We start from the raw sequence: 14,538 nt of genomic DNA on the forward strand, positions 1-14,538 counted from the left end.
GAGAAGTGTTCCCTCATAATCTAGGTCCAACTGGAAATATGTCACCAAGTCGCCATTTTTAGTTTACAGTAGTTAACATCGGGCTTAAATATTATGTCGGTCACTGGATTTTTTGATAAAGTTTGCAGGCGTTATTCATGAAGGCTAGCAGCTCAAACTTCTCGCACTTACGCCTCTCTGCTTCTGTTTCGCACACTCTTCTTATTACGTTCGGTTTTAAGATAAGTAAGTATTATTAATTCAAAACCTAAAAACAACCGTTAAGAATAAATATTAATATACACGTACATATGTATGTTTACTAACAACAATAATCAGTAACCACCTACTAAGTAACAAAATATTAAAATCTTTCTTCAACAATATCTGTTGACTTAGTAAGTGCCTGTTAGATATTATTTACTTACTGCCATAATGCATTTGCTTGCTTCAACTTATGGCTAAGAATACCCAACAAACACTGAAGTTAGATTTACGTATATTTATTGGAGGAAGAACAGATAAGTAGCGCGACTCGAGAAACTCTGGTGAAATATAGCGTTTTTAAACAAAAATGATACCTGATTATCAAATCGCGAAAAACCATGGTTCTCTAATTGATATCTGATGCATGTATTCCTTAAACGTGATTCTAATGTAAATTGATTTTACACTAGTTCTCTAATTATTCTCCACATGACTACTAGATACTATAGATTGCATTAGTTCAGAGATGCCCACAAGAGCTTCTACATATCTTGTGAGAGTAGCGACTTAGATTCAGCAGAGCAAGGACTGAATCTGTTTTCGCTTGTACTGTTCACTATTTTTCTTATACACACTTTTTACACCCAGCTGTACATGTATCTACACAGGGTATTATAACTTTGATTGGATAACGGTTGGTTGTACAGGTAAAAAGGAATCGAGGTAAATATGAACTTCCATATATCAAAATCATCAGTATCGAAAAAAAAATTTATTGAGCCATGTCCGTCCGTCCGTCTGTCCGTCTGCCCGTCTGCCCGTTAACACGATAACTTCAGTAAATATTGAGATATCTTCAACAAGTTTGGTACACGGGCTTATCTGGGCCCAGAATTGATTGGTATTGAAAATGAGCGAAATCAGATGATAACCACGCCCACTTTTTATATATATAACATTTTGGAAAACAAAAAAAAAACCCCGAATTTTTATTAAATAACTAGCAGAACCGGCAGACGTTGTTCTGCCCTAAATTTCTGGTCTATCTGCATACATTTTAATAAGCTTTTTCCGTCTAACTCTGCCCTCGCTCCTCTACACTTTTTCCTAATCTTTGTATTCACTCCTCCCTCCGTATTTTTCGCTTCATCTATCACCATTTCGTCTCATTGTATCTCTTTCTCAGTCTTTTCCTTTTCTCTTCTATCAAGTTTTTCTCATTCATGGTGGTATGTATTTTGTTCCAGTCCCATTCCGAGTCTCAGTCCCAGTCCCACTCCGAGTCTCAGTCTCAGCATCAGTCCCAGTCCTAGTCCTAATCACAGTCCCAGTCCGTTTCTGGTCTACTTCCCGGAAAAAGCATCGTAAATACTAATATAGGCAAATTAATATACCAAATTTCAGGCAAATCGAATAGGACGTATGTAAATAGGTTGTGGGTATTATTAGTTCATGTCTTTATTTCGGCTTCGCATGCATATTTATCAGTTTTGCCAGGTTGAGGCGACTAAATCGAATATCACAATGAAAATTACTTTAAAGCTCTCAGCAACAACTTTCATTTGATATCCATAATACACGCGCATTCTAGGGGTATCCGAGTCCATGTTTTGGCCTATATCTCGATACCCTAGTCACCCACGGGTACGTAAAATACCCGGTATCAAAGTACTCATAAACAGCTTCCATTTGACACCCATACTCTACAAACATATCCCAGGATTACCCAGGTCCAGGTTTTGATCTCAAGACCCTAGCCAGAACGGGATAAAAAGTATCCCATGCCCGTTCCCTCGTTCTGAGCTAACTCTCCACCAATTTTCAGCCAAATCGGTTGATCCGTTCTTGAGTCATGCGTAGTGTAACTAACACAACTTTCTTTTATATACATATTTGAATTTTTTCTAAAAAAAAAGCATAACTCAAGAATGGCTAAACCGATTTGGGATTTCAAAATCAACTAACCATCATCTCTCCTTCCTGTATCTTCTCTAAAAATTTCATGGCAATCTTTCTATCCGTTCTCGAGTTATGGAATGACAATCAAAATGTACACTTCTTTTTATATATATAGATACACCTAGAATTTTGAAATTTGACGTGTGGACTGATATTGAGACTCTTGATGAAATTTTGAAAACATTTTTAAGATGGGCGTGGCACCGCCCATTTGTGATAAAATCAATTTTACAGATATTATTAATCATAAATCAAATATCGTTAAAGATATCGTACCAAAATTCGGCAGAGAGGTTGCCTTTACTATATGGAATGCTTTGAAAAAAAATTTACGAAATCGGTTAAGGACCACGCCCAGTTTTATATAAAAGATTTTTAAAAGCGTCGTAGACGAAAATAATAAGCTATTTCTTAGCGAAAAAGACCTTTGTATCAATAGAATTATACTTTTTGAAAATGGGTGTGGCACCGCCCTTTTTTGTCTAAGCAATTTTCAATGTTTCGGGAGCCATAACTAGAAGAAAAATTCACATATTGTAACAGAATTGGGTACACATATTTTCCTTATAGCAAGAAATATTTCTGGTAAAAATGGATAAAATTGGTCAAGGACCACGCCCACTTTTATATAAATGACTTTAAAAATGGTCGTAGGCAAAAATAATAAGTAAAACCTTAACGAGAAATAGTTTTGTACCAATCGTACTTTGTGCCGTTATAACAAGGAATGGGAAAAAATTCAAATCCTGAAAGATGGGCGTGGCACTGCCCCATTCTTACAATGCATTTCCCAACGTTTCTGGAGCCATAACTCGACGAAAAATTTGGTATTTAACAGGAAATATTTTCTGTAAAAATTAACTAAATCGGTTAAGTCGCCTTATTTTACATAAAAGATTTTGTAAAAGTGCGAAGATGCAGGTAATAAGCTATTTTTAGTAAAAGTTGGAAAATTTTGTTAATAACCCTGGCCCTTTTTTGTAATAACGCTTTTTAGTACATCGGAACTTTTGTGTTTATGTTTATTGTTCTATCTTTATTTTAAAATAAACAGTAGGCAAATCTCCATATCTGCATTATCATCCGCTCAAGGTCATTGGTGTTAGCCTATATATCCTTTTTGCTTCTTTTAAACGAAAATTAGTTCAGAATAGAACCATATGTACATACATATATCTATTATTGCGCAGCCTTGTAATACTATTGAGCCAACAAAACAAACAACAACAGCATTTCAGGTGTACAGCTGGGTATGCAATGTTCGGTTTCACCCGAACTTAGACTTCCTTATTTGTTACGTTTGTGTTTGCATTAGTTATAACGAAAACTACTCTAACGTTTGAGACTGTGTTTACTGGGTAGTATGTACTTAGTTGTTGAAATCTCTACTTCAATGCATACATGTTTTCATATGTCATGGTGGTCTTGCCCTAAGGTAGCTGCTCCTAACGTCTTAAGTCCGACAAACGCCTTTCAGTTACTTTCAGTCAAATCAATCCATCGCTCATACCTACATATGTACCGTTGAACGTAGCAAACAGTAGCAAGTGCAAATATTTGATTAAAATATGCATAATACCCAAGAGTGATTGCATTCGTTTAAAGCTATGATATATTTGATCAGCAATAAGTAAATAAATTTACTATGTTGTATGCGGAAAAGTAAACAAAGGAAATTTATACCCTATTAGATCTTCCAATACACTGTCAGCAAAATTGTATACTTTTAATAAGTTTATGAACTATCTCATATGTGAATTTTTTCTTTAAACCGACGAAATTAAATGAAGAAACGAATAACAGTAATACCACTGATTTGTCTGCATTTAAAATGGGATATTCGCTTCCCCTCTTCACTCTCTATCTCTTTATTTTCTACTTTACTTTCCATTTTCCTTCATTCCTTATTCCATCTCCATCTCCCTCTCACTCCAAAACCCTTTCCCACTTCCGCTCCCAGTCCCACTCCCAGTCCAACTCCCATCCCACTCCCTTTCCCACTCCCATTCCTATTAGCACACCCACTCCTACTGCCACTAATACTCTTATTCCCATCCCCACTCTTACTACCACTTCTTACAACTTCACCTCCTACTAATACTCTCACTCCCTCCACCTCTCTCACCACAATTTCCTCATATATGGAACACCTATAATCCAGTATGAAACTAACTAAGGTACAATTCTTGAAATCGCATTCATTTTTATGGAGACAGAGGCATTTGTTATATTGTAGCATCTGTAAAAAATGTTTGAATCTTCTTGACTCTCCCTCCTCGTGATTTGATGTCTGTCTTATCTCTGCATCTTTTGTCGATTTTTCTCAAGCAAAGTATCAAATTTCAAGCAATTCTCATCATAAATTATTTTTTCCGTAGAATGCGCGTCCCCTAGTTCCCTTTTCGGTAAGAAATGAAAAAAAATTGTACCAAATCTATAGCATTCTAAATCCTATAAGGAATAGTCAAAAAGTTTCATTTTAAAACGTTGTAAGTGAAGTACGCGAGTAATTTAATTGTGAGGTACTATTGCTGCAAATGAAGGATATTTTGCTTAACTGAATAGTTGAAACATTTATTCCATAGTTTTGTGATCGATAACGGACGGAACTATAAAGAATTCCTTTAGATTCGTTACAATATATGTGACCCGGTATATGAAAAGTTGGCTTATGACTAAAAAAAAGCAGCTGTTTCTCGCAATTTCTTTTTTGAGTCATAAGCCACCTATTCATAGACCGGGTTACATATAAAGATTGATCTGGTGTTATATTTCGGTAGACTTCAAACTAGCTTCTGCAAGGGAGCCTTTAATTTTGGCTACAGCCAAGCGCCTATCAAATCCATTGGATCTTACTCTTTCAATTCTGAACAAACACTTTAAAATTTGAACCAATAGAACCGTATTGGTAAGCAAGCAGAAGGGCTAAGAGTGTCTTATCATCGATGCTGTAGGCTCATCCCATAAACAACTGTCTGGTGTTAAGTGGCGCCAGATAGTGCTGACTGGTAGCTCCCTTTCTGGACAATCTACGCCAGATCGTGGAGTATGCCTGTAGCCAGTAGCCTGTATCAAGTCCTCAAAATGGTTCTAAGAGGTAGGGTAATTGTTTGTGTTATCGTGGTATCACAACTGACGCCAAGTGCGCCTCGGCAGCAGCCAAAAAATTGTTGAATTACGCCAATTGTGCTCTCATTGCGTATTCAAAAGGGCAATTACGTTTAATTTTTGGAGACCCATGTTTTAAATATATATATTTTTTTGCAGAAACTTTTAACGGTATACGTATTAACTAAATAACTGTTTGTTCATGAGTATGGCGTTTAATATTGTAACGCGATGTCACGTTTAACTTTTATCACCGGTCTTACGCCAATCTATGGCTACCACGGCAAATCGCTAACACTTATATATAGCTTTGGTATGGGTATGCGTGAGTTTGTGTTTGCTTTGTTGAGTGCTTGGCTTATTGAAATATTAACTTTTGTTAGAAGTTTACTCAAAATAACACTGACAACTATTTATGCACCAATGCACTTGATAGAGTTCATAGGAAATGAAAGGAAAGGACAGGTTTGCTAAGGTGTGTTATCGACGAGGTGTAGACTACTTATCGATTTGTTATCGAAACGATATAATATTGGTATCAGTAACATAGGTTATCGGTCTGTTTGAGATAAGTTATTGATTTAATACCCATTTGTTATGAAAAAGTTATCAAAAAGTTATGGATTTGTTGTAGAAGTAATATCACTTTTATACCGACGTGTTAAAGAGTTGTTCTCTAAAATGTATAGCATTGTTATACGAAAATTGTATCGATTTTCTATCAAAAAGTTGTGGATATGTTATCGGAAAGTTATCGGTTTGTAAACTTGTAGATTATTTATCAAAAACTATCGATTTGCTGTCGTAAATTTAGCAATTTGTTTATGGTGTATCATCTATTTTGGAAAATGGGCGTGGCAGCGGCCACAATTAGGAGAACAAAGCTTAAAACTTATTAAGTAGTGGAGAGGGGAAAAAAGAACCGTCCTTTATTATTGCATCCTTCTACATAACCCAAAACGTTGATACCTAACCAGAGGACTTCATAAGGCTGGTTAATCCAGAAAGGTGCAGAGGACGGCAATGGGGAAGGGACGATATCAATGATGAAAGCGAGTTCCTTTTTTGTTTTATACTACAGAGTAGTCTACAGGTGGCTAACAGGGATAGCGTTGCTGCATACCTTGGACCAACGTCAAGTAAAAAAAAAAACGCTAACGTCAAGTAATGTACTTGATATTACATTGAGCTCTGAGTATGATACTGCATTCTATGAATAAAGGGTCTTTGACAGGTCAGATCACGCATATATTAGCTTCAGCACTCCCCTAAAGGGGGCAGAGAAAGGAAACACATTTAGAAACCCTAGGACCAAAAACTGGTTCAAATTCTTGAAATATGTATTATAAAGACTTGGGAAACGTAAAGAAGTTACCACCGTAGAAGAGTTTGAGGAGTACAACAATTTCCTATCAAAGGCGCTAACACCTGCGTACAACAGAGCTTGTTCTCTGAGAAGATTCAAGGGAAACGCAATACCACCATGGTGTAGTAAGTAGTTGAGTTTTTAGTTAGAGCGCAGGTAAAGGATAGTGAACATCTATAACCGTGAAATTAGCAGCGAAAAGAGGTTTCGATGAAAAAATTTCAGTGCGGACATGGAATGCTAGGGCATATACAGGCCAGTGACTGATAAACGGGACGACGGGGAATGGTAACACAGAGTAGTTTCATACTGGAGTATAATTATAATCCAATCTACACTCCAAATACTGATCGAACAGTAACAGGGTTGGTAGCAAATGCCAAAATTGGATGGGCGATAAAAACATTTGCCAAGTTGAAGTCGCTGGGTGCAGACGGGTCATTCCCTGCTTTGTTGCAGATGGCAATTGGAATATTGGTTGAAAGGCTTAGAATAATATTTGTACGTTGCATAAAACTGAACCAGGTCCCACAATCTTGGAAGCGGCTCAAGTATTCTTCATTCCCAAAGCGGGAAGAACCAGTCATCTGCACCGGAAAGAGACATTGATACATTTATACATTAAATCAAATATTATTAAAGCATTATTCTCTTCAGCTCAACATGCTTATACAAAAGGCGTCATGGATACAGAGAAAGCCCTGGAACATCGGGAGTATGCTCCTGGTGCTTTTCTTGACATTGCCGAGGCTTTCAACAGTTTCTTGAAACGAGCAATCCTGGGCAGTCTCAACTCGATTGAAGGACGCCCGGCCTTAACAAATTGGATTGGCTGCAAGTTAAGCTGCAGAATGAGAGCATCGCAATGCGAGGGGACGAAATCTGTAAAATGTGTACGCTGGTAATCGACCAGAGAACCAGTCCAACTCACGGCTTATGCAGATGCGTTTCAGTCACCATAAGCGGCAGATGTCTACCAACAATCAGCTCTCTGATGGGTCAGGCGCTGTGGGATGTACATGCCTGTGCATCTGGAGTCGAGTTAACCGCCAACGCGGATAAAACCGATTTAGTTTTCTTTATTAGGAAATATAAAGACAAATGTTTTTAAGAAATAGGCTATTGTATTTGAGAAAAAAAAATATTTTCAACAAAAGATCTTTTGCGAGAAACCGCCAGTCTTTGCAGATGGCGTGCTCGCCGCTCGCATTTAAACTACATTACTGCTAAGAGATCTCATTATAGAATTCAGAAACAATGATAGTTCATTGCACGAAAAACCACTCTTATGAATATATTTAAAACAAACGAAGTCCATATTTCTAGAGGCTACTTTGTGTGCAGGTTTTCATTGCCTAGTTTTAACTTAAAAATTTATAGCCTACAATAACTATAAATCTTGTGGCAGCATTCAGACATGGTTAATCGATAAATTCATATAAGGGAAAAGTTTATATTGTCAAACCACTCAGGAATACAAAAATATACCTAGACCTACTTACATTGTTGTGCTAATGAGTATGAATATACCTCCACAATTTTTTTCATTTTTTGTCTCTTCACGTTCAACAAATTAAATGCTTATATGTAAATTATTTAAATTAGCTTTCTTTGTTAATTAAGTTTTCGATTATCTGCTTTCATTCTTGAAGTTTATTTATATATTTACATATTATACTATATACAAAAATTTTTGATTAGAGTGACTTTTGAATGTATAAAAAAATTCTAAAACTTGAGATAAATATTAGTTTGGGCATAGAAATTAATTCGAAATAAATTTTTTGTCAGGATGGGTTCCAGGTTTGGCTAAATTTTTGAATACATATGTATTTATTTCTTGTCTTGAAATGGAAAATTTGATATATTTATTAACCAAAGGCTCATGGGTAGAAATACAACAAACTTAAAGGACTTCATGGGTATTCACTGAGTTTGCTCTACTCTACCTAGAGTTGTATATCTTAAATTAAAACAAGTAAGGACGGGCTTGTCTTCGGCAGTGAATGAAAGGGGCTGAAAATAAACTTATCTCATTCGCAATATCCAAATAATCGGCTGTATAAGATAAGAAATATATAGTGAACAGATGTACATACCTAAACGATTTTTAAGATAAATATAAAATAAAAAATTGCAAAAAACCCCCTTTTCTGAACGATCGGTTGTATGGGATATATATTATATATAGCTCCGATCGAAATGATTTTTACATGAAATCTTCTTTAATATATTAGAATATATATCACCAAGTTTCCCGTTTTTATATTGGAAACTAAGGGAGAAATGGCCAAAAATCTTTCTATCTGAACGATCGGTTGTATGGCATAGGTATATACTATATACATATAGCTCCGATCAAAGTAGTTTTTTCAGGAAATCTTCTATGATATATTAGAATAAATATCACCAAGTTTAACGTTTTTATATTGGAAGTTAAGGAGAAATGGCTAAAAATCTTTCTATCTGAACGATCGGTTGTATGGGATATATATTATATATAGCTTCGATCGAAATGATTTTTTCATGAAATCTTCTATTATATATTAGAATAAATATCACCAAGTTTAACGTTTTTATATAGGAAATTCAGGGAAAATTGCCACAAATCTTTCTATCTGAACGATCGGTTGTATGGGATATATACTATATATAGCTCCGATCAAAGTGATTTTTTCAGAAAATGTTCTATGATATATTAAAATATATATCACCGAGTTTAACGTTTATACTTTCTAAATTGAGGAAGAAATGGCCCAAAATCTTTCTATCTGAACGATCGGTTATATGGGATATAACTATGAATAGCTACGATGAAAGTGATTTTTTCAGGATATCTTCTATGATATATTAGAATATATATCACCCAGTTTCACGTTTATAATTTCTAAATTGCGTCAGGAATGACCAAAACCGCCTTATCTGAACGATCGGTTGTATGGGAGATATATGTTATAGTGGTCCGATCCTACCGGATTCGAAAAATGTATAATATAATACAAAAATACATCCTTGTGCCAAATTTCATTGAGATATCTCAAAATTTGAGGGACTAGTTTGCGTTCAAACAGACAGACGGAAGGACAAACGGACATGGCTATATCAACCCACTTCGTCGTCCTGATCAATTCGGTATACTTAATGGTGAGTCTTTCTTCTAAATTTCTCAACGTTACAAACATCGGACCAAAGTTAATATACCATTTCATGTTCATGAAAGGTATACAAATTTGAAGCACTTCCTTTATATAAATGGACAAATATCAGCGAAAAAATCCTTATATAAAGGCATATTCTTGCTAAACTTTGATTTTTAAATTTTGATATAGAAATTGCAAAAATATTTATAAAATAAAAAAATAAATGTAAGGCGTGATAACCTCCGAAGAGATCTTCCAATTTGCGTCGTGCTCCTCTTGATTTTCCCTACAAATTCGCCGGACGGGACCTACATATTTTTATGCCGACTCCGAACGGCATCTGCAAGGCAGATGAGTTTTCACTGAGAACTTTTCATGGCAGAAATACACCCGCAGCGCTTGCCAAACAATGCCGAGGGGCGACCCCGCTTAGAAAAATTTTCTTCTAATTGAAAAACCTTATTTCTAAAATTTTTGATGTTGCTTTGCCCGGGGTTTGAACCCAGGGCATTCGGTGTGGTAGGCGGAGCACGCTACCATCACACCACGGTGGCCGCCAAATATTTATGAGAAGTAAAAATACAAAAGTGGAACGCACATTACTTGTATTGGAAAGTTGGTAGGAAAGGAGATATTATTAGTCAATCAATTGCGCTCCACCTTTATATTTTTACTTCTCATAAATATTTTTGCAATTTCTATGTCAAAGTTTAAAAATCAAAGTTTAGCAGGAATATATATTTATGTAAGGAAACACTTTTCGCTGATTTTTGTCCATTTATATAAAGAAAGTGCTTAAAGTTTTTTATTTTATTTTTGTTTTCTCCTTTTCTTATATTTTGTCGGCGTCTCAACCTATCTGTTAAGTTTCACGCTTGTAGCTTAATGAGAACTTGCATAAAAATCAATCTCGAAATTCCCTCCGTTCCGTTTGAGTTTGCTAAATATCTCAGTCCGTGTGCCCCCCAGCGAAACTTTTTGTATTGTGTCATCGGCTGTCATCGACCTCTGAATTAAGCTCTAAATTTTTAGCCTCTAGCTCATCGAGAACTTACTTCAAACCCGCTTTCAAATTTCCAAATTATTATCTAATTTTTTCAATCCGTGCGCCACCTAAGGGCATTTTTTTCTCCTTTTGTTCCGTTGTCACGGTCTCTTAACCTGTCTCTGAGGTTTCATGTTTGTAGCTCAATGAGAAGTTACTTTAAAATCGATCTCAAAACACCAAATTTCCAAATTATTATCTAAATATTTCGATCCGTGCGCCACCTAACCGATTTTGTTTTTCCTTTTCTTAAATTTTCTCGGCGTCTTATCCTCTCTTTGAAGTTTTACAGTTGTAGCTCAATGAGAACTTGCATAAAAATCAATCCCAAAATTCCCTTCGTTCCTTTGAATTTTTCTAAATATGTCATACCGTGCGCCCTCTAGCGAATCTTTTTGTATCGTGTCATCGACCTCTGAATGAAGTTTGAAATTTCAAGTAGCTAGCTCATCGAGAATTCACTTAAAAGCTGGTTTGAAAATGTTCAAATTCTTATCTAATTATTTCGATCCCTGCGCCACCTAACGGATTGTTTTCCTTTTGTTGCATTGTCACGGTGTTCTAACCTATATGTAAAGTTTCACGTATGTAGCTCAATGAGAATTTACTTAAAAATCGATTGCAAGGTTTGTATGAAAAGCGGACAAACATTAAATCGACCCAATATAAAGGAAGTAAAATAGGTAGGTACTTTGTGTGAGGATGCAAAGTTTCACGTTTTTTAGAGGTCTGCATGTAAAAACTGTGACCATGAATTACTTATTTCAACAATATATGACATAAGCACATGCATTTGATGAAATTTGATCTTCTAGTCGTAAAAAAGGGGCAGAAAGAAGAGTTTATATGAGGTATATTCTACATATACCGTCGATCTCTATAATTTTTTCAGACAAAAATATATGCTATATACGAAAGCACATGGTGAATTTAAAGCTTCAATCTAATAAATTCAGGAAGATATCATAAAAATTTTCTTTTCTGAAAAATCGGGGATATATGTTATAGTGGTCCGATCCTGCTGGTTCCGACAAATGTCTAATCGGACACCTAAATATACCCGCTCACCGAATTTCATCAAGATATCTCAAAATTGAGAAACTAGTTTGCGTTCGAACAGGCAGACGGACATGCCAAATCAATTTAGATCAGCATCCTGATCATGTCCGTATTTTTATCGGTGGGTCTCTCTGTTCTCCTTTAAGGACTTACAATTTCGAGACTCGGACCAAACTTAATGTATCACTCCATTTGCATGAAAGGTGTAGAAATATCTTTGATTTGGCTGAAAAACTATATAAAAAACAAAAACTATCTTTGATTTGAAGTTGGATTTTAAATCAAAAAGGATTTAGCACCACGCAACCCTGTTTCTAATAAATGTTTCTTTCACAGTTGTTAAGGGGGGGGGGGGGGGGGGAGGGGGGGGAGCATAATTTATTGTTGAATAGTTCCTTAATAACTTCAAAGAACTCAAAACTGAGTTGTTGGGTATATTTAAAACAAGTTTATGGCATTGTATAAAAAGTAGGAAATAAAAGAACGACTTGCTAATTTAGAAAAATAACTTTCGAATTTTATAGTCACGGATGGGACAAAGCTAATACTGTTCAACACACCTATAAATAAGAATAGATGTTCAAACTAGCATCAAATCACAAATTGTTTGACAAAACAGGTTATTTCAACCTAATTAAAATTGTTAGATCACCACCTTATTTTAAGAATACAAAAAGGTATTGGAAACAAATTTAAAGATCAGATTTAAAATTTTCTAAGTTGATTGAATGTTTTTACACATTTTTATCCACAGTGTCTCCAGTTTTATAAGAAAAATTATTTCTGCACCAAGGTTCGGTTTCTTGTGGAACCTCCTTTTTTCTAAAATCGCTTGGTAATGGGCACGCTAATGTCCATACATTTACTATACGGGAAGTGTTTAATATATACTTTTTTTAACATACATATATACGCATATATACGTATCATACATATATAAATATGCATATTTAAAAATGTCTAAATCCTATTAAAAACAACTCATTATCGCTGTTTAGAAGAAATCTGACAAATTTGAGGATAGGTTTGGATAAACTCACAATAATATCAATGAAAGTAAAAAATAATTAGATAAAGCGCTCAAATGAACTTGAGACAACATATTATTTTTTATGACAGCATCGGATTTTACAAAATGTTTGAGCCTTTTTTTATTGTTTGTATAAGTCAAGGTATAACCAAGTTGATATTTAAAAGAATACATTAATAGATCAGTGACGTACCGCCCAGGAATGATGAAACCCATTCCGCAATCGATGATGATGGAGTTGATTAAATTAAAGAGGATCCCTCAGACTGCACCAACTATCGCGGAATATGTTTTCTTCATATCGCATATTGTGTCCTGACAAACGTATTAAAGTACGCCGGGAATCGGATGATTGAACCTTATATGTATGTGCGGCTTCAAACCTGATAAAAATACCATCCCGTAGGTTTTCACTGTGTGCCAAACCTTGGAATTGACCAACATCAGCTCGGTCAGAATTGGTAAGTACTTTTCCGAGAAATTAGAAACTAAACGAGGTTTCAGACAGGGTGACTCCATATCATGATACTTCTTTTATTTGGTGCTGGAGAAAATTAAGCGCTCTGGAACAATATTCTATGCGGCGTATGTTGCTATCATCGGCCTGAACGCGTTTGCGACGGCGAGTACCGGAGGAGATTTAATAATGATCCGTTTGAGCTTTACGCAGACATCAATGTAGTACAGCGAATTAAAACGCAGCGGTTACGCTGGCTAAGCCATGTTATTCGAATGAAAGGGAATGCTCCGGCTAAGAACGCGCCTACGGAAGCTGAAGATGAAGGTTGTACCACTTCGCTGGAAGGGCAAATGGAAAGCGATTTAAATTTCCGTGGTGTTATCGATTGGCAGCAGTTAGGAGAGCGAGGAACGGCCATAACCTTTTAAACGGTTAAGCGGATTTTACCAAAACAGTCCGGCGGCCGCCTTGGTGTGGTGGTAGCGTGATCCGCCTACCGCATCGAAGGTCTTAACAACCGGAAAAAACATCATGGAAAATTTAGAAAAAAGTATTTTTCAAAAGAATGTTTTTCTAAGCGGGGTCGCCTCTATTAAAAGAGACAGAATACAACTTCTGTCAGAAGCAAGAAGATGAGGAAGAAATATTCAACTTTTTGAAGAGAAACTATTAAATGTGATACCAAAGGAACATCTTCAATTTACTACACGAACCTTCCATATGCTTAACGTCCATCTCACAATGTACATCCATCAAATGAGCATTCTGGTAGCCTGCAAAAGAAAATAAAAATAAAACAGAAATAGATTATGAGTACTAACTAATGTTTTCATTAGTGTGTACATGTAATTAAAGTAATTTATGAGTCGTAAAAGTCGGCAAAATTTAACAAAATTGTCACAAAGCATACGAGGTACATTGAGTTAGACACAGATCTGTTGTACTACCTTAAAAAAAATTGTGCAATTAATCCCTATAGAGATTGATCTCCGCTTGATTTCTTTTGTCTACATTTGGGCATAATTGAACCCCTTTAGTCCCTTTCGGGTACAGTTGGTATTAGTCAGTTTGAAATCTATGTAGCACATTTTAAGAAATATTAAAAAAACTCCAACGAAATGAGTAAAATAAAAAGATTACAGGTGGGAAAAATGCTGAGCTCTATACCGAACATAAATTACTATA

The 14,538-nt window shown here is 35.7% G+C and overlaps 1 long non-coding RNA gene across 3 annotated transcripts in view; it reads right to left on the reverse strand.

Moving 5' to 3' along the window:
- The window catches only part of LOC137233869 (uncharacterized), a 278,410-nt gene that overhangs the window by 145,551 nt on the left and 118,321 nt on the right, over positions 1-14,538 (reverse strand). For 2 of the 3 annotated variants that reach the window (XR_010947584.1, XR_010947585.1), the window contains one exon: positions 14,067-14,126. The exons of the other annotated variant lie outside the window; for it this stretch is intronic. This is a non-coding gene — a long non-coding RNA (uncharacterized lncRNA). The remainder of the gene's footprint in view (positions 1-14,066; positions 14,127-14,538) is intronic. 3 annotated transcript variants of the gene reach the window in all.

Source organism: Eurosta solidaginis, chromosome 5, assembly GCF_040869045.1.
Source record: "Eurosta solidaginis isolate ZX-2024a chromosome 5, ASM4086904v1, whole genome shotgun sequence".
Classification (NCBI taxonomy): domain Eukaryota; kingdom Metazoa; phylum Arthropoda; class Insecta; order Diptera; family Tephritidae; genus Eurosta; species Eurosta solidaginis.